Source organism: Pseudorasbora parva, unplaced genomic scaffold (genome assembly GCF_024679245.1).
Source record: "Pseudorasbora parva isolate DD20220531a unplaced genomic scaffold, ASM2467924v1 scaffold_33, whole genome shotgun sequence".
NCBI lineage: Eukaryota > Metazoa > Chordata > Actinopteri > Cypriniformes > Gobionidae > Pseudorasbora > Pseudorasbora parva.
In genome coordinates, this window is record NW_027125104.1 from 717,031 (window position 1) to 738,759 (window position 21,729).

General features: G+C 53.6%; 24 non-coding genes across 24 annotated transcripts; all 24 read left to right on the top strand.

The window, feature by feature from the left end:
- The first annotated feature begins 288 nt into the window (after positions 1-288).
- LOC137066693 (U2 spliceosomal RNA) lies at positions 289-479 on the top strand. The gene has a single exon (XR_010902589.1). It is a non-coding gene; the product is annotated as a U2 spliceosomal RNA (small nuclear RNA).
- A 468-nt stretch (positions 480-947) lies between these two features.
- On the top strand, positions 948-1,111 carry LOC137067363 (U1 spliceosomal RNA). The gene has a single exon (XR_010903161.1). It is a non-coding gene; the product is annotated as a U1 spliceosomal RNA (small nuclear RNA).
- A 1,033-nt stretch (positions 1,112-2,144) lies between these two features.
- On the top strand, positions 2,145-2,335 carry LOC137066694 (U2 spliceosomal RNA). The gene has a single exon (XR_010902590.1). It is a non-coding gene; the product is annotated as a U2 spliceosomal RNA (small nuclear RNA).
- A 468-nt stretch (positions 2,336-2,803) lies between these two features.
- LOC137067174 (U1 spliceosomal RNA) lies at positions 2,804-2,967 on the top strand. Its single transcript, XR_010902989.1, has one exon. It is a non-coding gene; the product is annotated as a U1 spliceosomal RNA (small nuclear RNA).
- Positions 2,968-4,000: 1,033 nt separating this feature from the next.
- On the top strand, positions 4,001-4,191 carry LOC137066695 (U2 spliceosomal RNA). The gene has a single exon (XR_010902591.1). It is a non-coding gene; the product is annotated as a U2 spliceosomal RNA (small nuclear RNA).
- Positions 4,192-4,659: 468 nt separating this feature from the next.
- On the top strand, positions 4,660-4,823 carry LOC137067176 (U1 spliceosomal RNA). Its single transcript, XR_010902991.1, has one exon. It is a non-coding gene; the product is annotated as a U1 spliceosomal RNA (small nuclear RNA).
- A 1,033-nt stretch (positions 4,824-5,856) lies between these two features.
- Positions 5,857-6,047, top strand: LOC137066696 (U2 spliceosomal RNA). The gene has a single exon (XR_010902592.1). It is a non-coding gene; the product is annotated as a U2 spliceosomal RNA (small nuclear RNA).
- Positions 6,048-6,515: 468 nt separating this feature from the next.
- On the top strand, positions 6,516-6,679 carry LOC137067178 (U1 spliceosomal RNA). The gene has a single exon (XR_010902992.1). It is a non-coding gene; the product is annotated as a U1 spliceosomal RNA (small nuclear RNA).
- Positions 6,680-7,712: 1,033 nt separating this feature from the next.
- LOC137066697 (U2 spliceosomal RNA) lies at positions 7,713-7,903 on the top strand. Its single transcript, XR_010902593.1, has one exon. It is a non-coding gene; the product is annotated as a U2 spliceosomal RNA (small nuclear RNA).
- Positions 7,904-8,371: 468 nt separating this feature from the next.
- LOC137067179 (U1 spliceosomal RNA) lies at positions 8,372-8,535 on the top strand. Its single transcript, XR_010902993.1, has one exon. It is a non-coding gene; the product is annotated as a U1 spliceosomal RNA (small nuclear RNA).
- Positions 8,536-9,568: 1,033 nt separating this feature from the next.
- Positions 9,569-9,759, top strand: LOC137066698 (U2 spliceosomal RNA). Its single transcript, XR_010902594.1, has one exon. It is a non-coding gene; the product is annotated as a U2 spliceosomal RNA (small nuclear RNA).
- A 468-nt stretch (positions 9,760-10,227) lies between these two features.
- On the top strand, positions 10,228-10,391 carry LOC137067180 (U1 spliceosomal RNA). Its single transcript, XR_010902994.1, has one exon. It is a non-coding gene; the product is annotated as a U1 spliceosomal RNA (small nuclear RNA).
- A 1,033-nt stretch (positions 10,392-11,424) lies between these two features.
- Positions 11,425-11,615, top strand: LOC137066699 (U2 spliceosomal RNA). The gene has a single exon (XR_010902595.1). It is a non-coding gene; the product is annotated as a U2 spliceosomal RNA (small nuclear RNA).
- Positions 11,616-12,083: 468 nt separating this feature from the next.
- On the top strand, positions 12,084-12,247 carry LOC137067181 (U1 spliceosomal RNA). Its single transcript, XR_010902995.1, has one exon. It is a non-coding gene; the product is annotated as a U1 spliceosomal RNA (small nuclear RNA).
- A 1,028-nt stretch (positions 12,248-13,275) lies between these two features.
- LOC137066700 (U2 spliceosomal RNA) lies at positions 13,276-13,466 on the top strand. Its single transcript, XR_010902596.1, has one exon. It is a non-coding gene; the product is annotated as a U2 spliceosomal RNA (small nuclear RNA).
- Positions 13,467-13,934: 468 nt separating this feature from the next.
- On the top strand, positions 13,935-14,098 carry LOC137067182 (U1 spliceosomal RNA). The gene has a single exon (XR_010902996.1). It is a non-coding gene; the product is annotated as a U1 spliceosomal RNA (small nuclear RNA).
- A 1,033-nt stretch (positions 14,099-15,131) lies between these two features.
- On the top strand, positions 15,132-15,322 carry LOC137066702 (U2 spliceosomal RNA). Its single transcript, XR_010902598.1, has one exon. It is a non-coding gene; the product is annotated as a U2 spliceosomal RNA (small nuclear RNA).
- A 468-nt stretch (positions 15,323-15,790) lies between these two features.
- Positions 15,791-15,954, top strand: LOC137067183 (U1 spliceosomal RNA). The gene has a single exon (XR_010902997.1). It is a non-coding gene; the product is annotated as a U1 spliceosomal RNA (small nuclear RNA).
- Positions 15,955-16,987: 1,033 nt separating this feature from the next.
- Positions 16,988-17,178, top strand: LOC137066704 (U2 spliceosomal RNA). The gene has a single exon (XR_010902599.1). It is a non-coding gene; the product is annotated as a U2 spliceosomal RNA (small nuclear RNA).
- A 468-nt stretch (positions 17,179-17,646) lies between these two features.
- Positions 17,647-17,810, top strand: LOC137067184 (U1 spliceosomal RNA). The gene has a single exon (XR_010902998.1). It is a non-coding gene; the product is annotated as a U1 spliceosomal RNA (small nuclear RNA).
- Positions 17,811-18,843: 1,033 nt separating this feature from the next.
- LOC137066705 (U2 spliceosomal RNA) lies at positions 18,844-19,034 on the top strand. Its single transcript, XR_010902600.1, has one exon. It is a non-coding gene; the product is annotated as a U2 spliceosomal RNA (small nuclear RNA).
- A 468-nt stretch (positions 19,035-19,502) lies between these two features.
- On the top strand, positions 19,503-19,666 carry LOC137067185 (U1 spliceosomal RNA). The gene has a single exon (XR_010902999.1). It is a non-coding gene; the product is annotated as a U1 spliceosomal RNA (small nuclear RNA).
- Positions 19,667-20,699: 1,033 nt separating this feature from the next.
- LOC137066706 (U2 spliceosomal RNA) lies at positions 20,700-20,890 on the top strand. The gene has a single exon (XR_010902601.1). It is a non-coding gene; the product is annotated as a U2 spliceosomal RNA (small nuclear RNA).
- Positions 20,891-21,358: 468 nt separating this feature from the next.
- LOC137067186 (U1 spliceosomal RNA) lies at positions 21,359-21,522 on the top strand. The gene has a single exon (XR_010903000.1). It is a non-coding gene; the product is annotated as a U1 spliceosomal RNA (small nuclear RNA).
- Positions 21,523-21,729: the final 207 nt, after the last annotated feature.

Below are 21,729 nucleotides of genomic sequence, written 5' to 3' on the forward strand. Positions count from 1 at the left end.
GCATGCGTCTCGCTCGGCTCGAGCCAAGGATTCCGATGATATAAGACACTTGGTTCTGCGGCGTGCGGTTTGGGAGCTACGAGCCATTTCGTACTTTCGGTGGCTGTAGCGCCACCGCCGGGCCCATCGGGGGGCCAGCCTTGGTGATGTTGTAGAGCGAGTGGCTAGTACCATCCCTCAAAGTTTCAGGTCTCTACGACGTACGGCCTTTGCCAACCCTCCCCCCCCTCCCCGCTTCCCAGATGGGCGTCGCCTTTGCCGGCTGCCCTGCCGCTGCGTCATTGTGTCATCGCTTCTCGGCCTTTTGGCTAAGATCAAGTGTAGTATCTGTTCTTATCAGTTTAATATCTGATACGTCCCCTATCCGGGGACTGCATATTAAATTGATTTTTGGCACATGGAGCCGGAACCGGGGCTTGCTCCGTCCACTCCACGCATCGACCTGGTATTGCAGTGCCTCCAGGAACGGTGTGCTTCCCCTTTTTGGGGACTGCGAATTGTTGTGACTAATAGAAGAACCAACAACACCACTGGAATTTTGTCAGAGAATACAGAAATACGCAGGAAGCGCATACAGAATGACGATGAGGTGACCGTTGACGATGACCGTGCCACAGAGAAAGCAGCAAGCTGCGGTCATATGAGCATAGGGAAAAAAGAAGAACAAAAGCGTCGGTTGCCGGCCGGCTGACTCATCACCGTCACAGCACGTTTTTTGATGTCCCTCTTATTTGAGAGTCTTTACCAACGAGCTGATGAGTCGAATCAGGGGTTTGTGTTGGATGGATTAGGGACACCTGATTCAAATCAAGGTCAGGCACGCACGCACGCAGCAGTCAAGCAATGGAAGGTGCCCCGTCCTTCCTTTTCTTGGGGGAGGGGAAGGTCACCGTGTTTGAGGATGGCGAAGGGGGATAGGGCGCCTCTGCCTGGAGGCCAGGCAACTCATACTTACCTGGCAGGGGAGACACCATGATCAGGAAGGTGGTTCACCCAGGGCGAGGCTCGGCCATTGCACTCCGGTTGTGCTGACCCCTGCGAATTCCCCATATGTGGGAATCTCGACTGCATAATATATGGTAGTGGGGGACTGCGTTCGCGCTCTCCCCTGTACACACTGGTTAAAAGCAGATAGCGTGGAGGGAAAAAGCGTGCGGTTCTTGACGCTTGTGGCGCCGCCCACTGCCCCAAAGGGTGAAGTTGCACCAGTTTTGTTATGTTTCTGTCTCTTTCTGCTGTGTCAGCCAGTGACCCGGAGAGTTCAGAGAACTGAACTGCGTCTGTTTTCATCGAGGTTGTCGAAACCTGCGACCGGTTTGCCGAATGTGGTTTTTCCCACAAACTTTGATATTCAACGGACGAGTTGATTGACAGCAGTGGTCCCAAAGGCAAAGTTGTTCGGATGGAGGTTTTCTGTCGTATGGTACGACTGTCTCGTGCGCGTGCTGTGAAAAAGCACGCGACATACGTTCGCCTATAGCCGCTCTCATGTTGTTGCTTTTTCATTTTAAAGCGCCACTAGGTGGCCATTCACCGCGTCCTTTCTCGCCTGACCCCAGACTGAGCCCGTGCACGGGTGTACCGGCTTGGGTGAAATTGTCTCGTTCCGTCCAAGAGCTATAGCCGTTCTAGCAGACCCCGCCTCGCCCAGCCCGTAGGTTTCGGCCTGCCGCCGCCAAGCTGAATCGAAATTCCCACTTTTTTTCCGATCTGGACGGACAGTCAGACTCCAGAGAATCTTTCTGCACTGGTTTGGGCCAGATCGGGCAAAAGACCTAGGACTAGTGTGCAAAAGTAGGTTTTTCACAAAATCCCAAATACCCGAAAATTTCGCCAGCGCAACCTTCGAATCCGAGGCATGCGTCTCGCTCGGCTCGAGCCAAGGATTCCGATGATATAAGACACTTGGTTCTGCGGCGTGCGGTTTGGGAGCTACGAGCCATTTCGTACTTTCGGTGGCTGTAGCGCCACCGCCGGGCCCATCGGGGGGCCAGCCTTGGTGATGTTGTAGAGCGAGTGGCTAGTACCATCCCTCAAAGTTTCAGGTCTCTACGACGTACGGCCTTTGCCAACCCTCCCCCCCCTCACCGCTTCCCAGATGGGCGTCGCCTTTGCCGGCTCCCCTGCCGCTGCGTCATTGTGTCATCGCTTCTCGGCCTTTTGGCTAAGATCAAGTGTAGTATCTGTTCTTATCAGTTTAATATCTGATACGTCCCCTATCCGGGGACTGCATATTAAATTGATTTTTGGCACATGGAGCCGGAACCGGGGCTTGCTCCGTCCACTCCACGCATCGACCTGGTATTGCAGTGCCTCCAGGAACGGTGTGCTTCCCCTTTTTGGGGACTGCGAATTGTTGTGACTAATAGAAGAACCAACAACACCACTGGAATTTTGTCAGAGAATACAGAAATACGCAGGAAGCGCATACAGAATGACGATGAGGTGACCGTTGACGATGACCGTGCCACAGAGAAAGCAGCAAGCTGCGGTCATATGAGCATAGGGAAAAAAGAAGAACAAAAGCGTCGGTTGCCGGCCGGCTGACTCATCACCGTCACAGCACGTTTTTTGATGTCCCTCTTATTTGAGAGTCTTTACCAACGAGCTGATGAGTCGAATCAGGGGTTTGTGTTGGATGGATTAGGGACACCTGATTCAAATCAAGGTCAGGCACGCACGCACGCAGCAGTCAAGCAATGGAAGGTGCCCCGTCCTTCCTTTTCTTGGGGGAGGGGAAGGTCACCGTGTTTGAGGATGGCGAAGGGGGATAGGGCGCCTCTGCCTGGAGGCCAGGCAACTCATACTTACCTGGCAGGGGAGACACCATGATCAGGAAGGTGGTTCACCCAGGGCGAGGCTCGGCCATTGCACTCCGGTTGTGCTGACCCCTGCGAATTCCCCAAATGTGGGAATCTCGACTGCATAATTTATGGTAGTGGGGGACTGCGTTCGCGCTCTCCCCTGTACACACTGGTTAAAAGCAGATAGCGTGGAGGGAAAAAGCGTGCGGTTCTTGACGCTTGTGGCGCCGCCCACTGCCCCAAAGGGTGAAGTTGCACCAGTTTTGTTATGTTTCTGTCTCTTTCTGCTGTGTCAGCCAGTGACCCGGAGAGTTCAGAGAACTGAACTGCGTCTGTTTTCATCGAGGTTGTCGAAACCTGCGACCGGTTTGCCGAATGTGGTTTTTCCCACAAACTTTGATATTCAACGGACGAGTTGATTGACAGCAGTGGTCCCAAAGGCAAAGTTGTTCGGATGGAGGTTTTCTGTCGTATGGTACGACTGTCTCGTGCGCGTGCTGTGAAAAAGCACGCGACATACGTTCGCCTATAGCCGCTCTCATGTTGTTGCTTTTTCATTTTAAAGCGCCACTAGGTGGCCATTCACCGCGTCCTTTCTCGCCTGACCCCAGACTGAGCCCGTGCACGGGTGTACCGGCTTGGGTGAAATTGTCTCGTTCCGTCCAAGAGCTATAGCCGTTCTAGCAGACCCCGCCTCGCCCAGCCCGTAGGTTTCGGCCTGCCGCCGCCAAGCTGAATCGAAATTCCCACTTTTTTTCCGATCTGGACGGACAGTCAGACTCCAGAGAATCTTTCTGCACTGGTTTGGGCCAGATCGGGCAAAAGACCTAGGACTAGTGTGCAAAAGTAGGTTTTTCACAAAATCCCAAATACCCGAAAATTTCGCCAGCGCAACCTTCGAATCCGAGGCATGCGTCTCGCTCGGCTCGAGCCAAGGATTCCGATGATATAAGACACTTGGTTCTGCGGCGTGCGGTTTGGGAGCTACGAGCCATTTCGTACTTTCGGTGGCTGTAGCGCCACCGCCGGGCCCATCGGGGGGCCAGCCTTGGTGATGTTGTAGAGCGAGTGGCTAGTACCATCCCTCAAAGTTTCAGGTCTCTACGACGTACGGCCTTTGCCAACCCTCCCCCCCCTCACCGCTTCCCAGATGGGCGTCGCCTTTGCCGGCTCCCCTGCCGCTGCGTCATTGTGTCATCGCTTCTCGGCCTTTTGGCTAAGATCAAGTGTAGTATCTGTTCTTATCAGTTTAATATCTGATACGTCCCCTATCCGGGGACTGCATATTAAATTGATTTTTGGCACATGGAGCCGGAACCGGGGCTTGCTCCGTCCACTCCACGCATCGACCTGGTATTGCAGTGCCTCCAGGAACGGTGTGCTTCCCCTTTTTGGGGACTGCGAATTGTTGTGACTAATAGAAGAACCAACAACACCACTGGAATTTTGTCAGAGAATACAGAAATACGCAGGAAGCGCATACAGAATGACGATGAGGTGACCGTTGACGATGACCGTGCCACAGAGAAAGCAGCAAGCTGCGGTCATATGAGCATAGGGAAAAAAGAAGAACAAAAGCGTCGGTTGCCGGCCGGCTGACTCATCACCGTCACAGCACGTTTTTTGATGTCCCTCTTATTTGAGAGTCTTTACCAACGAGCTGATGAGTCGAATCAGGGGTTTGTGTTGGATGGATTAGGGACACCTGATTCAAATCAAGGTCAGGCACGCACGCACGCAGCAGTCAAGCAATGGAAGGTGCCCCGTCCTTCCTTTTCTTGGGGGAGGGGAAGGTCACCGTGTTTGAGGATGGCGAAGGGGGATAGGGCGCCTCTGCCTGGAGGCCAGGCAACTCATACTTACCTGGCAGGGGAGACACCATGATCAGGAAGGTGGTTCACCCAGGGCGAGGCTCGGCCATTGCACTCCGGTTGTGCTGACCCCTGCGAATTCCCCAAATGTGGGAATCTCGACTGCATAATTTATGGTAGTGGGGGACTGCGTTCGCGCTCTCCCCTGTACACACTGGTTAAAAGCAGATAGCGTGGAGGGAAAAAGCGTGCGGTTCTTGACGCTTGTGGCGCCGCCCACTGCCCCAAAGGGTGAAGTTGCACCAGTTTTGTTATGTTTCTGTCTCTTTCTGCTGTGTCAGCCAGTGACCCGGAGAGTTCAGAGAACTGAACTGCGTCTGTTTTCATCGAGGTTGTCGAAACCTGCGACCGGTTTGCCGAATGTGGTTTTTCCCACAAACTTTGATATTCAACGGACGAGTTGATTGACAGCAGTGGTCCCAAAGGCAAAGTTGTTCGGATGGAGGTTTTCTGTCGTATGGTACGACTGTCTCGTGCGCGTGCTGTGAAAAAGCACGCGACATACGTTCGCCTATAGCCGCTCTCATGTTGTTGCTTTTTCATTTTAAAGCGCCACTAGGTGGCCATTCACCGCGTCCTTTCTCGCCTGACCCCAGACTGAGCCCGTGCACGGGTGTACCGGCTTGGGTGAAATTGTCTCGTTCCGTCCAAGAGCTATAGCCGTTCTAGCAGACCCCGCCTCGCCCAGCCCGTAGGTTTCGGCCTGCCGCCGCCAAGCTGAATCGAAATTCCCACTTTTTTTCCGATCTGGACGGACAGTCAGACTCCAGAGAATCTTTCTGCACTGGTTTGGGCCAGATCGGGCAAAAGACCTAGGACTAGTGTGCAAAAGTAGGTTTTTCACAAAATCCCAAATACCCGAAAATTTCGCCAGCGCAACCTTCGAATCCGAGGCATGCGTCTCGCTCGGCTCGAGCCAAGGATTCCGATGATATAAGACACTTGGTTCTGCGGCGTGCGGTTTGGGAGCTACGAGCCATTTCGTACTTTCGGTGGCTGTAGCGCCACCGCCGGGCCCATCGGGGGGCCAGCCTTGGTGATGTTGTAGAGCGAGTGGCTAGTACCATCCCTCAAAGTTTCAGGTCTCTACGACGTACGGCCTTTGCCAACCCTCCCCCCCCTCCCCGCTTCCCAGATGGGCGTCGCCTTTGCCGGCTGCCCTGCCGCTGCGTCATTGTGTCATCGCTTCTCGGCCTTTTGGCTAAGATCAAGTGTAGTATCTGTTCTTATCAGTTTAATATCTGATACGTCCCCTATCCGGGGACTGCATATTAAATTGATTTTTGGCACATGGAGCCGGAACCGGGGCTTGCTCCGTCCACTCCACGCATCGACCTGGTATTGCAGTGCCTCCAGGAACGGTGTGCTTCCCCTTTTTGGGGACTGCGAATTGTTGTGACTAATAGAAGAACCAACAACACCACTGGAATTTTGTCAGAGAATACAGAAATACGCAGGAAGCGCATACAGAATGACGATGAGGTGACCGTTGACGATGACCGTGCCACAGAGAAAGCAGCAAGCTGCGGTCATATGAGCATAGGGAAAAAAGAAGAACAAAAGCGTCGGTTGCCGGCCGGCTGACTCATCACCGTCACAGCACGTTTTTTGATGTCCCTCTTATTTGAGAGTCTTTACCAACGAGCTGATGAGTCGAATCAGGGGTTTGTGTTGGATGGATTAGGGACACCTGATTCAAATCAAGGTCAGGCACGCACGCACGCAGCAGTCAAGCAATGGAAGGTGCCCCGTCCTTCCTTTTCTTGGGGGAGGGGAAGGTCACCGTGTTTGAGGATGGCGAAGGGGGATAGGGCGCCTCTGCCTGGAGGCCAGGCAACTCATACTTACCTGGCAGGGGAGACACCATGATCAGGAAGGTGGTTCACCCAGGGCGAGGCTCGGCCATTGCACTCCGGTTGTGCTGACCCCTGCGAATTCCCCAAATGTGGGAATCTCGACTGCATAATTTATGGTAGTGGGGGACTGCGTTCGCGCTCTCCCCTGTACACACTGGTTAAAAGCAGATAGCGTGGAGGGAAAAAGCGTGCGGTTCTTGACGCTTGTGGCGCCGCCCACTGCCCCAAAGGGTGAAGTTGCACCAGTTTTGTTATGTTTCTGTCTCTTTCTGCTGTGTCAGCCAGTGACCCGGAGAGTTCAGAGAACTGAACTGCGTCTGTTTTCATCGAGGTTGTCGAAACCTGCGACCGGTTTGCCGAATGTGGTTTTTCCCACAAACTTTGATATTCAACGGACGAGTTGATTGACAGCAGTGGTCCCAAAGGCAAAGTTGTTCGGATGGAGGTTTTCTGTCGTATGGTACGACTGTCTCGTGCGCGTGCTGTGAAAAAGCACGCGACATACGTTCGCCTATAGCCGCTCTCATGTTGTTGCTTTTTCATTTTAAAGCGCCACTAGGTGGCCATTCACCGCGTCCTTTCTCGCCTGACCCCAGACTGAGCCCGTGCACGGGTGTACCGGCTTGGGTGAAATTGTCTCGTTCCGTCCAAGAGCTATAGCCGTTCTAGCAGACCCCGCCTCGCCCAGCCCGTAGGTTTCGGCCTGCCGCCGCCAAGCTGAATCGAAATTCCCACTTTTTTTCCGATCTGGACGGACAGTCAGACTCCAGAGAATCTTTCTGCACTGGTTTGGGCCAGATCGGGCAAAAGACCTAGGACTAGTGTGCAAAAGTAGGTTTTTCACAAAATCCCAAATACCCGAAAATTTCGCCAGCGCAACCTTCGAATCCGAGGCATGCGTCTCGCTCGGCTCGAGCCAAGGATTCCGATGATATAAGACACTTGGTTCTGCGGCGTGCGGTTTGGGAGCTACGAGCCATTTCGTACTTTCGGTGGCTGTAGCGCCACCGCCGGGCCCATCGGGGGGCCAGCCTTGGTGATGTTGTAGAGCGAGTGGCTAGTACCATCCCTCAAAGTTTCAGGTCTCTACGACGTACGGCCTTTGCCAACCCTCCCCCCCCTCACCGCTTCCCAGATGGGCGTCGCCTTTGCCGGCTCCCCTGCCGCTGCGTCATTGTGTCATCGCTTCTCGGCCTTTTGGCTAAGATCAAGTGTAGTATCTGTTCTTATCAGTTTAATATCTGATACGTCCCCTATCCGGGGACTGCATATTAAATTGATTTTTGGCACATGGAGCCGGAACCGGGGCTTGCTCCGTCCACTCCACGCATCGACCTGGTATTGCAGTGCCTCCAGGAACGGTGTGCTTCCCCTTTTTGGGGACTGCGAATTGTTGTGACTAATAGAAGAACCAACAACACCACTGGAATTTTGTCAGAGAATACAGAAATACGCAGGAAGCGCATACAGAATGACGATGAGGTGACCGTTGACGATGACCGTGCCACAGAGAAAGCAGCAAGCTGCGGTCATATGAGCATAGGGAAAAAAGAAGAACAAAAGCGTCGGTTGCCGGCCGGCTGACTCATCACCGTCACAGCACGTTTTTTGATGTCCCTCTTATTTGAGAGTCTTTACCAACGAGCTGATGAGTCGAATCAGGGGTTTGTGTTGGATGGATTAGGGACACCTGATTCAAATCAAGGTCAGGCACGCACGCACGCAGCAGTCAAGCAATGGAAGGTGCCCCGTCCTTCCTTTTCTTGGGGGAGGGGAAGGTCACCGTGTTTGAGGATGGCGAAGGGGGATAGGGCGCCTCTGCCTGGAGGCCAGGCAACTCATACTTACCTGGCAGGGGAGACACCATGATCAGGAAGGTGGTTCACCCAGGGCGAGGCTCGGCCATTGCACTCCGGTTGTGCTGACCCCTGCGAATTCCCCAAATGTGGGAATCTCGACTGCATAATTTATGGTAGTGGGGGACTGCGTTCGCGCTCTCCCCTGTACACACTGGTTAAAAGCAGATAGCGTGGAGGGAAAAAGCGTGCGGTTCTTGACGCTTGTGGCGCCGCCCACTGCCCCAAAGGGTGAAGTTGCACCAGTTTTGTTATGTTTCTGTCTCTTTCTGCTGTGTCAGCCAGTGACCCGGAGAGTTCAGAGAACTGAACTGCGTCTGTTTTCATCGAGGTTGTCGAAACCTGCGACCGGTTTGCCGAATGTGGTTTTTCCCACAAACTTTGATATTCAACGGACGAGTTGATTGACAGCAGTGGTCCCAAAGGCAAAGTTGTTCGGATGGAGGTTTTCTGTCGTATGGTACGACTGTCTCGTGCGCGTGCTGTGAAAAAGCACGCGACATACGTTCGCCTATAGCCGCTCTCATGTTGTTGCTTTTTCATTTTAAAGCGCCACTAGGTGGCCATTCACCGCGTCCTTTCTCGCCTGACCCCAGACTGAGCCCGTGCACGGGTGTACCGGCTTGGGTGAAATTGTCTCGTTCCGTCCAAGAGCTATAGCCGTTCTAGCAGACCCCGCCTCGCCCAGCCCGTAGGTTTCGGCCTGCCGCCGCCAAGCTGAATCGAAATTCCCACTTTTTTTCCGATCTGGACGGACAGTCAGACTCCAGAGAATCTTTCTGCACTGGTTTGGGCCAGATCGGGCAAAAGACCTAGGACTAGTGTGCAAAAGTAGGTTTTTCACAAAATCCCAAATACCCGAAAATTTCGCCAGCGCAACCTTCGAATCCGAGGCATGCGTCTCGCTCGGCTCGAGCCAAGGATTCCGATGATATAAGACACTTGGTTCTGCGGCGTGCGGTTTGGGAGCTACGAGCCATTTCGTACTTTCGGTGGCTGTAGCGCCACCGCCGGGCCCATCGGGGGGCCAGCCTTGGTGATGTTGTAGAGCGAGTGGCTAGTACCATCCCTCAAAGTTTCAGGTCTCTACGACGTACGGCCTTTGCCAACCCTCCCCCCCCTCACCGCTTCCCAGATGGGCGTCGCCTTTGCCGGCTCCCCTGCCGCTGCGTCATTGTGTCATCGCTTCTCGGCCTTTTGGCTAAGATCAAGTGTAGTATCTGTTCTTATCAGTTTAATATCTGATACGTCCCCTATCCGGGGACTGCATATTAAATTGATTTTTGGCACATGGAGCCGGAACCGGGGCTTGCTCCGTCCACTCCACGCATCGACCTGGTATTGCAGTGCCTCCAGGAACGGTGTGCTTCCCCTTTTTGGGGACTGCGAATTGTTGTGACTAATAGAAGAACCAACAACACCACTGGAATTTTGTCAGAGAATACAGAAATACGCAGGAAGCGCATACAGAATGACGATGAGGTGACCGTTGACGATGACCGTGCCACAGAGAAAGCAGCAAGCTGCGGTCATATGAGCATAGGGAAAAAAGAAGAACAAAAGCGTCGGTTGCCGGCCGGCTGACTCATCACCGTCACAGCACGTTTTTTGATGTCCCTCTTATTTGAGAGTCTTTACCAACGAGCTGATGAGTCGAATCGGGGGTTTGTGTTGGATGGATTAGGGACACCTGATTCAAATCAAGGTCAGGCACGCACGCACGCAGCAGTCAAGCAATGGAAGGTGCCCCGTCCTTCCTTTTCTTGGGGGAGGGGAAGGTCACCGTGTTTGAGGATGGCGAAGGGGGATAGGGCGCCTCTGCCTGGAGGCCAGGCAACTCATACTTACCTGGCAGGGGAGACACCATGATCAGGAAGGTGGTTCACCCAGGGCGAGGCTCGGCCATTGCACTCCGGTTGTGCTGACCCCTGCGAATTCCCCAAATGTGGGAATCTCGACTGCATAATTTATGGTAGTGGGGGACTGCGTTCGCGCTCTCCCCTGTACACACTGGTTAAAAGCAGATAGCGTGGAGGGAAAAAGCGTGCGGTTCTTGACGCTTGTGGCGCCGCCCACTGCCCCAAAGGGTGAAGTTGCACCAGTTTTGTTATGTTTCTGTCTCTTTCTGCTGTGTCAGCCAGTGACCCGGAGAGTTCAGAGAACTGAACTGCGTCTGTTTTCATCGAGGTTGTCGAAACCTGCGACCGGTTTGCCGAATGTGGTTTTTCCCACAAACTTTGATATTCAACGGACGAGTTGATTGACAGCAGTGGTCCCAAAGGCAAAGTTGTTCGGATGGAGGTTTTCTGTCGTATGGTACGACTGTCTCGTGCGCGTGCTGTGAAAAAGCACGCGACATACGTTCGCCTATAGCCGCTCTCATGTTGTTGCTTTTTCATTTTAAAGCGCCACTAGGTGGCCATTCACCGCGTCCTTTCTCGCCTGACCCCAGACTGAGCCCGTGCACGGGTGTACCGGCTTGGGTGAAATTGTCTCGTTCCGTCCAAGAGCTATAGCCGTTCTAGCAGACCCCGCCTCGCCCAGCCCGTAGGTTTCGGCCTGCCGCCGCCAAGCTGAATCGAAATTCCCACTTTTTTTCCGATCTGGACGGACAGTCAGACTCCAGAGAATCTTTCTGCACTGGTTTGGGCCAGATCGGGCAAAAGACCTAGGACTAGTGTGCAAAAGTAGGTTTTTCACAAAATCCCAAATACCCGAAAATTTCGCCAGCGCAACCTTCGAATCCGAGGCATGCGTCTCGCTCGGCTCGAGCCAAGGATTCCGATGATATAAGACACTTGGTTCTGCGGCGTGCGGTTTGGGAGCTACGAGCCATTTCGTACTTTCGGTGGCTGTAGCGCCACCGCCGGGCCCATCGGGGGGCCAGCCTTGGTGATGTTGTAGAGCGAGTGGCTAGTACCATCCCTCAAAGTTTCAGGTCTCTACGACGTACGGCCTTTGCCAACCCTCCCCCCCCTCACCGCTTCCCAGATGGGCGTCGCCTTTGCCGGCTCCCCTGCCGCTGCGTCATTGTGTCATCGCTTCTCGGCCTTTTGGCTAAGATCAAGTGTAGTATCTGTTCTTATCAGTTTAATATCTGATACGTCCCCTATCCGGGGACTGCATATTAAATTGATTTTTGGCACATGGAGCCGGAACCGGGGCTTGCTCCGTCCACTCCACGCATCGACCTGGTATTGCAGTGCCTCCAGGAACGGTGTGCTTCCCCTTTTTGGGGACTGCGAATTGTTGTGACTAATAGAAGAACCAACAACACCACTGGAATTTTGTCAGAGAATACAGAAATACGCAGGAAGCGCATACAGAATGACGATGAGGTGACCGTTGACGATGACCGTGCCACAGAGAAAGCAGCAAGCTGCGGTCATATGAGCATAGGGAAAAAAGAAGAACAAAAGCGTCGGTTGCCGGCCGGCTGACTCATCACCGTCACAGCACGTTTTTTGATGTCCCTCTTATTTGAGAGTCTTTACCAACGAGCTGATGAGTCGAATCGGGGGTTTGTGTTGGATGGATTAGGGACACCTGATTCAAATCAAGGTCAGGCACGCACGCACGCAGCAGTCAAGCAATGGAAGGTGCCCCGTCCTTCCTTTTCTTGGGGGAGGGGAAGGTCACCGTGTTTGAGGATGGCGAAGGGGGATAGGGCGCCTCTGCCTGGAGGCCAGGCAACTCATACTTACCTGGCAGGGGAGACACCATGATCAGGAAGGTGGTTCACCCAGGGCGAGGCTCGGCCATTGCACTCCGGTTGTGCTGACCCCTGCGAATTCCCCAAATGTGGGAATCTCGACTGCATAATTTATGGTAGTGGGGGACTGCGTTCGCGCTCTCCCCTGTACACACTGGTTAAAAGCAGATAGCGTGGAGGGAAAAAGCGTGCGGTTCTTGACGCTTGTGGCGCCGCCCACTGCCCCAAAGGGTGAAGTTGCACCAGTTTTGTTATGTTTCTGTCTCTTTCTGCTGTGTCAGCCAGTGACCCGGAGAGTTCAGAGAACTGAACTGCGTCTGTTTTCATCGAGGTTGTCGAAACCTGCGACCGGTTTGCCGAATGTGGTTTTTCCCACAAACTTTGATATTCAACGGACGAGTTGATTGACAGCAGTGGTCCCAAAGGCAAAGTTGTTCGGATGGAGGTTTTCTGTCGTATGGTACGACTGTCTCGTGCGCGTGCTGTGAAAAAGCACGCGACATACGTTCGCCTATAGCCGCTCTCATGTTGTTGCTTTTTCATTTTAAAGCGCCACTAGGTGGCCATTCACCGCGTCCTTTCTCGCCTGACCCCAGACTGAGCCCGTGCACGGGTGTACCGGCTTGGGTGAAATTGTCTCGTTCCGTCCAAGAGCTATAGCCGTTCTAGCAGACCCCGCCCAGCCCGTAGGTTTCGGCCTGCCGCCGCCAAGCTGAATCGAAATTCCCACTTTTTTTCCGATCTGGACGGACAGTCAGACTCCAGAGAATCTTTCTGCACTGGTTTGGGCCAGATCGGGCAAAAGACCTAGGACTAGTGTGCAAAAGTAGGTTTTTCACAAAATCCCAAATACCCGAAAATTTCGCCAGCGCAACCTTCGAATCCGAGGCATGCGTCTCGCTCGGCTCGAGCCAAGGATTCCGATGATATAAGACACTTGGTTCTGCGGCGTGCGGTTTGGGAGCTACGAGCCATTTCGTACTTTCGGTGGCTGTAGCGCCACCGCCGGGCCCATCGGGGGGCCAGCCTTGGTGATGTTGTAGAGCGAGTGGCTAGTACCATCCCTCAAAGTTTCAGGTCTCTACGACGTACGGCCTTTGCCAACCCTCCCCCCCCTCACCGCTTCCCAGATGGGCGTCGCCTTTGCCGGCTCCCCTGCCGCTGCGTCATTGTGTCATCGCTTCTCGGCCTTTTGGCTAAGATCAAGTGTAGTATCTGTTCTTATCAGTTTAATATCTGATACGTCCCCTATCCGGGGACTGCATATTAAATTGATTTTTGGCACATGGAGCCGGAACCGGGGCTTGCTCCGTCCACTCCACGCATCGACCTGGTATTGCAGTGCCTCCAGGAACGGTGTGCTTCCCCTTTTTGGGGACTGCGAATTGTTGTGACTAATAGAAGAACCAACAACACCACTGGAATTTTGTCAGAGAATACAGAAATACGCAGGAAGCGCATACAGAATGATGATGAGGTGACCGTTGACGATGACCGTGCCACAGAGAAAGCAGCAAGCTGCGGTCATATGAGCATAGGGAAAAAAGAAGAACAAAAGCGTCGGTTGCCGGCCGGCTGACTCATCACCGTCACAGCACGTTTTTTGATGTCCCTCTTATTTGAGAGTCTTTACCAACGAGCTGATGAGTCGAATCGGGGGTTTGTGTTGGATGGATTAGGGACACCTGATTCAAATCAAGGTCAGGCACGCACGCACGCAGCAGTCAAGCAATGGAAGGTGCCCCGTCCTTCCTTTTCTTGGGGGAGGGGAAGGTCACCGTGTTTGAGGATGGCGAAGGGGGATAGGGCGCCTCTGCCTGGAGGCCAGGCAACTCATACTTACCTGGCAGGGGAGACACCATGATCAGGAAGGTGGTTCACCCAGGGCGAGGCTCGGCCATTGCACTCCGGTTGTGCTGACCCCTGCGAATTCCCCAAATGTGGGAATCTCGACTGCATAATTTATGGTAGTGGGGGACTGCGTTCGCGCTCTCCCCTGTACACACTGGTTAAAAGCAGATAGCGTGGAGGGAAAAAGCGTGCGGTTCTTGACGCTTGTGGCGCCGCCCACTGCCCCAAAGGGTGAAGTTGCACCAGTTTTGTTATGTTTCTGTCTCTTTCTGCTGTGTCAGCCAGTGACCCGGAGAGTTCAGAGAACTGAACTGCGTCTGTTTTCATCGAGGTTGTCGAAACCTGCGACCGGTTTGCCGAATGTGGTTTTTCCCACAAACTTTGATATTCAACGGACGAGTTGATTGACAGCAGTGGTCCCAAAGGCAAAGTTGTTCGGATGGAGGTTTTCTGTCGTATGGTACGACTGTCTCGTGCGCGTGCTGTGAAAAAGCACGCGACATACGTTCGCCTATAGCCGCTCTCATGTTGTTGCTTTTTCATTTTAAAGCGCCACTAGGTGGCCATTCACCGCGTCCTTTCTCGCCTGACCCCAGACTGAGCCCGTGCACGGGTGTACCGGCTTGGGTGAAATTGTCTCGTTCCGTCCAAGAGCTATAGCCGTTCTAGCAGACCCCGCCTCGCCCAGCCCGTAGGTTTCGGCCTGCCGCCGCCAAGCTGAATCGAAATTCCCACTTTTTTTCCGATCTGGACGGACAGTCAGACTCCAGAGAATCTTTCTGCACTGGTTTGGGCCAGATCGGGCAAAAGACCTAGGACTAGTGTGCAAAAGTAGGTTTTTCACAAAATCCCAAATACCCGAAAATTTCGCCAGCGCAACCTTCGAATCCGAGGCATGCGTCTCGCTCGGCTCGAGCCAAGGATTCCGATGATATAAGACACTTGGTTCTGCGGCGTGCGGTTTGGGAGCTACGAGCCATTTCGTACTTTCGGTGGCTGTAGCGCCACCGCCGGGCCCATCGGGGGGCCAGCCTTGGTGATGTTGTAGAGCGAGTGGCTAGTACCATCCCTCAAAGTTTCAGGTCTCTACGACGTACGGCCTTTGCCAACCCTCCCCCCCCTCACCGCTTCCCAGATGGGCGTCGCCTTTGCCGGCTCCCCTGCCGCTGCGTCATTGTGTCATCGCTTCTCGGCCTTTTGGCTAAGATCAAGTGTAGTATCTGTTCTTATCAGTTTAATATCTGATACGTCCCCTATCCGGGGACTGCATATTAAATTGATTTTTGGCACATGGAGCCGGAACCGGGGCTTGCTCCGTCCACTCCACGCATCGACCTGGTATTGCAGTGCCTCCAGGAACGGTGTGCTTCCCCTTTTTGGGGACTGCGAATTGTTGTGACTAATAGAAGAACCAACAACACCACTGGAATTTTGTCAGAGAATACAGAAATACGCAGGAAGCGCATACAGAATGACGATGAGGTGACCGTTGACGATGACCGTGCCACAGAGAAAGCAGCAAGCTGCGGTCATATGAGCATAGGGAAAAAAGAAGAACAAAAGCGTCGGTTGCCGGCCGGCTGACTCATCACCGTCACAGCACGTTTTTTGATGTCCCTCTTATTTGAGAGTCTTTACCAACGAGCTGATGAGTCGAATCAGGGGTTTGTGTTGGATGGATTAGGGACACCTGATTCAAATCAAGGTCAGGCACGCACGCACGCAGCAGTCAAGCAATGGAAGGTGCCCCGTCCTTCCTTTTCTTGGGGGAGGGGAAGGTCACCGTGTTTGAGGATGGCGAAGGGGGATAGGGCGCCTCTGCCTGGAGGCCAGGCAACTCATACTTACCTGGCAGGGGAGACACCATGATCAGGAAGGTGGTTCACCCAGGGCGAGGCTCGGCCATTGCACTCCGGTTGTGCTGACCCCTGCGAATTCCCCAAATGTGGGAATCTCGACTGCATAATTTATGGTAGTGGGGGACTGCGTTCGCGCTCTCCCCTGTACACACTGGTTAAAAGCAGATAGCGTGGAGGGAAAAAGCGTGCGGTTCTTGACGCTTGTGGCGCCGCCCACTGCCCCAAAGGGTGAAGTTGCACCAGTTTTGTTATGTTTCTGTCTCTTTCTGCTGTGTCAGCCAGTGACCCGGAGAGTTCAGAGAACTGAACTGCGTCTGTTTTCATCGAGGTTGTCGAAACCTGCGACCGGTTTGCCGAATGTGGTTTTTCCCACAAACTTTGATATTCAACGGACGAGTTGATTGACAGCAGTGGTCCCAAAGGCAAAGTTGTTCGGATGGAGGTTTTCTGTCGTATGGTACGACTGTCTCGTGCGCGTGCTGTGAAAAAGCACGCGACATACGTTCGCCTATAGCCGCTCTCATGTTGTTGCTTTTTCATTTTAAAGCGCCACTAGGTGGCCATTCACCGCGTCCTTTCTCGCCTGACCCCAGACTGAGCCCGTGCACGGGTGTACCGGCTTGGGTGAAATTGTCTCGTTCCGTCCAAGAGCTATAGCCGTTCTAGCAGACCCCGCCTCGCCCAGCCCGTAGGTTTCGGCCTGCCGCCGCCAAGCTGAATCGAAATTCCCACTTTTTTTCCGATCTGGACGGACAGTCAGACTCCAGAGAATCTTTCTGCACTGGTTTGGGCCAGATCGGGCAAAAGACCTAGGACTAGTGTGCAAAAGTAGGTTTTTCACAAAATCCCAAATACCCGAAAATTTCGCCAGCGCAACCTTCGAATCCGAGGCATGCGTCTCGCTCGGCTCGAGCCAAGGATTCCGATGATATAAGACACTTGGTTCTGCGGCGTGCGGTTTGGGAGCTACGAGCCATTTCGTACTTTCGGTGGCTGTAGCGCCACCGCCGGGCCCATCGGGGGGCCAGCCTTGGTGATGTTGTAGAGCGAGTGGCTAGTACCATCCCTCAAAGTTTCAGGTCTCTACGACGTACGGCCTTTGCCAACCCTCCCCCCCCTCACCGCTTCCCAGATGGGCGTCGCCTTTGCCGGCTCCCCTGCCGCTGCGTCATTGTGTCATCGCTTCTCGGCCTTTTGGCTAAGATCAAGTGTAGTATCTGTTCTTATCAGTTTAATATCTGATACGTCCCCTATCCGGGGACTGCATATTAAATTGATTTTTGGCACATGGAGCCGGAACCGGGGCTTGCTCCGTCCACTCCACGCATCGACCTGGTATTGCAGTGCCTCCAGGAACGGTGTGCTTCCCCTTTTTGGGGACTGCGAATTGTTGTGACTAATAGAAGAACCAACAACACCACTGGAATTTTGTCAGAGAATACAGAAATACGCAGGAAGCGCATACAGAATGACGATGAGGTGACCGTTGACGATGACCGTGCCACAGAGAAAGCAGCAAGCTGCGGTCATATGAGCATAGGGAAAAAAGAAGAACAAAAGCGTCGGTTGCCGGCCGGCTGACTCATCACCGTCACAGCACGTTTTTTGATGTCCCTCTTATTTGAGAGTCTTTACCAACGAGCTGATGAGTCGAATCAGGGGTTTGTGTTGGATGGATTAGGGACACCTGATTCAAATCAAGGTCAGGCACGCACGCACGCAGCAGTCAAGCAATGGAAGGTGCCCCGTCCTTCCTTTTCTTGGGGGAGGGGAAGGTCACCGTGTTTGAGGATGGCGAAGGGGGATAGGGCGCCTCTGCCTGGAGGCCAGGCAACTCATACTTACCTGGCAGGGGAGACACCATGATCAGGAAGGTGGTTCACCCAGGGCGAGGCTCGGCCATTGCACTCCGGTTGTGCTGACCCCTGCGAATTCCCCAAATGTGGGAATCTCGACTGCATAATTTATGGTAGTGGGGGACTGCGTTCGCGCTCTCCCCTGTACACACTGGTTAAAAGCAGATAGCGTGGAGGGAAAAAGCGTGCGGTTCTTGACGCTTGTGGCGCCGCCCACTGCCCCAAAGGGTGAAGTTGCACCAGTTTTGTTATGTTTCTGTCTCTTTCTGCTGTGTCAGCCAGTGACCCGGAGAGTTCAGAGAACTGAACTGCGTCTGTTTTCATCGAGGTTGTCGAAACCTGCGACCGGTTTGCCGAATGTGGTTTTTCCCACAAACTTTGATATTCAACGGACGAGTTGATTGACAGCAGTGGTCCCAAAGGCAAAGTTGTTCGGATGGAGGTTTTCTGTCGTATGGTACGACTGTCTCGTGCGCGTGCTGTGAAAAAGCACGCGACATACGTTCGCCTATAGCCGCTCTCATGTTGTTGCTTTTTCATTTTAAAGCGCCACTAGGTGGCCATTCACCGCGTCCTTTCTCGCCTGACCCCAGACTGAGCCCGTGCACGGGTGTACCGGCTTGGGTGAAATTGTCTCGTTCCGTCCAAGAGCTATAGCCGTTCTAGCAGACCCCGCCTCGCCCAGCCCGTAGGTTTCGGCCTGCCGCCGCCAAGCTGAATCGAAATTCCCACTTTTTTTCCGATCTGGACGGACAGTCAGACTCCAGAGAATCTTTCTGCACTGGTTTGGGCCAGATCGGGCAAAAGACCTAGGACTAGTGTGCAAAAGTAGGTTTTTCACAAAATCCCAAATACCCGAAAATTTCGCCAGCGCAACCTTCGAATCCGAGGCATGCGTCTCGCTCGGCTCGAGCCAAGGATTCCGATGATATAAGACACTTGGTTCTGCGGCGTGCGGTTTGGGAGCTACGAGCCATTTCGTACTTTCGGTGGCTGTAGCGCCACCGCCGGGCCCATCGGGGGGCCAGCCTTGGTGATGTTGTAGAGCGAGTGGCTAGTACCATCCCTCAAAGTTTCAGGTCTCTACGACGTACTGCCTTTGCCAACCCTCCCCCCCCTCACCGCTTCCCAGATGGGCGTCGCCTTTGCCGGCTCCCCTGCCGCTGCGTCATTGTGTCATCGCTTCTCGGCCTTTTGGCTAAGATCAAGTGTAGTATCTGTTCTTATCAGTTTAATATCTGATACGTCCCCTATCCGGGGACTGCATATTAAATTGATTTTTGGCACATGGAGCCGGAACCGGGGCTTGCTCCGTCCACTCCACGCATCGACCTGGTATTGCAGTGCCTCCAGGAACGGTGTGCTTCCCCTTTTTGGGGACTGCGAATTGTTGTGACTAATAGAAGAACCAACAACACCACTGGAATTTTGTCAGAGAATACAGAAATACGCAGGAAGCGCATACAGAATGACGATGAGGTGACCGTTGACGATGACCGTGCCACAGAGAAAGCAGCAAGCTGCGGTCATATGAGCATAGGGAAAAAAGAAGAACAAAAGCGTCGGTTGCCGGCCGGCTGACTCATCACCGTCACAGCACGTTTTTTGATGTCCCTCTTATTTGAGAGTCTTTACCAACGAGCTGATGAGTCGAATCGGGGGTTTGTGTTGGATGGATTAGGGACACCTGATTCAAATCAAGGTCAGGCACGCACGCACGCAGCAGTCAAGCAATGGAAGGTGCCCCGTCCTTCCTTTTCTTGGGGGAGGGGAAGGTCACCGTGTTTGAGGGTGGCGAAGGGGGATAGGGCGCCTCTGCCTGGAGGCCAGGCAACTCATACTTACCTGGCAGGGGAGACACCATGATCAGGAAGGTGGTTCACCCAGGGCGAGGCTCGGCCATTGCACTCCGGTTGTGCTGACCCCTGCGAATTCCCCAAATGTGGGAATCTCGACTGCATAATTTATGGTAGTGGGGGACTGCGTTCGCGCTCTCCCCTGTACACACTGGTTAAAAGCAGATAGCGTGGAGGGAAAAAGCGTGCGGTTCTTGACGCTTGTGGCGCCGCCCACTGCCCCAAAGGGTGAAGTTGCACCAGTTTTGTTATGTTTCTGTCTCTTTCTGCTGTGTCAGCCAGTGACCCGGAGAGTTCAGAGAACTGAACTGCGTCTGTTTTCATCGAGGTTGTCGAAACCTGCGACCGGTTTGCCGAATGTGGTTTTTCCCACAAACTTTGATATTCAACGGACGAGTTGATTGACAGCAGTGGTCCCAAAGGCAAAGTTGTTCGGATGGAGGTTTTCTGTCGTATGGTACGACTGTCTCGTGCGCGTGCTGTGAAAAAGCACGCGACATACGTTCGCCTATAGCCGCTCTCATGTTGTTGCTTTTTCATTTTAAAGCGCCACTAGGTGGCCATTCACCGCGTCCTTTCTCGCCTGACCCCAGACTGAGCCCGTGCATGGGTGTACCGGCTTGGGTGAAATTGTCTCGTTCCGTCCAAGAGCTATAGCCGTTCTAGCAGAGCCCGCCTCGCCCAGCCCGTAGGTTTCGGCCTGCCGCCGCCAAGCTGAATCGAAATTCCCACTTTTTTTCCGATCTGGACGGACAGTCAGACTCCAGAGAATCTTTCTGCACTGGTTTGGGCCAGATCGGGCAAAAGACCTAGGACTAGTGTGCAAAAGTAGGTTTTTCACAAAATCCCAAATACCCGAAAATTTCGCCAGCGCAACCTTCGAATCCGAGGCATGCGTCTCGCTCGGCTCGAGCCAAGGATTCCGATGATATAAGACACTTGGTTCTGCGGCGTGCGGTTTGGGAGCTACGAGCCATTTCGTACTTTCGGTGGCTGTAGCGCCACCGCCGGGCCCATCGGGGGGCCAGCCTTGGTGATGTTGTAGAGCGAGTGGCTAGTACCATCCCTCAAAGTTTCAGGTCTCTACGACGTACGGCCTTTGCCAACCCTCCCCCCCCTCACCGCTTCCCAGATGGGCGTCGCCTTTGCCGGCTCCCCTGCCGCTGCGTCATTGTGTCATCGCTTCTCGGCCTTTTGGCTAAGATCAAGTGTAGTATCTGTTCTTATCAGTTTAATATCTGATACGTCCCCTATCCGGGGACTGCATATTAAATTGATTTTTGGCACATGGAGCCGGAACCGGGGCTTGCTCCGTCCACTCCACGCATCGACCTGGTATTGCAGTGCCTCCAGGAACGGTGTGCTTCCCCTTTTTGGGGACTGCGAATTGTTGTGACTAATAGAAGAACCAACAACACCACTGGAATTTTGTCAGAGAATACAGAAATACGCAGGAAGCGCATACAGAATGACGATGAGGTGACCATTGACGATGACCGTGCCACAGAGAAAGCAGCAAGCTGCGGTCATATGAGCATAGGGAAAAAAGAAGAACAAAAGCGTCGGTTGCCGGCCGGCTGACTCATCACCGTCACAGCACGTTTTTTGATGTCCCTCTTATTTGAGAGTCTTTACCAACGAGCTGATGAGTCGAATCAGGGGTTTGTGTTGGATGGATTAGGGACACCTGATTCAAATCAAGGTCAGGCACGCACGCACGCAGCAGTCAAGCAATGGAAGGTGCCCCGTCCTTCCTTTTCTTGGGGGAGGGGAAGGTCACCGTGTTTGAGGATGGCGAAGGGGGATAGGGCGCCTCTGCCTGGAGGCCAGGCAACTCATACTTACCTGGCAGGGGAGACACCATGATCAGGAAGGTGGTTCACCCAGGGCGAGGCTCGGCCATTGCACTCCGGTTGTGCTGACCCCTGCGAATTCCCCAAATGTGGGAATCTCGACTGCATAATTTATGGTAGTGGGGGACTGCGTTCGCGCTCTCCCCTGTACACACTGGTTAAAAGCAGATAGCGTGGAGGGAAAAAGCGTGCGGTTCTTGACGCTTGTGGCGCCGCCCACTGCCCCAAAGGGTGAAGTTGCACCAGTTTTGTTATGTTTCTGTCTCTTTCTGCTGTGTCAGCCAGTGACCCGGAGAGTTCAGAGAACTGAACTGCGTCTGTTTTCATCGAGGTTGTCGAAACCTGCGACCGGTTT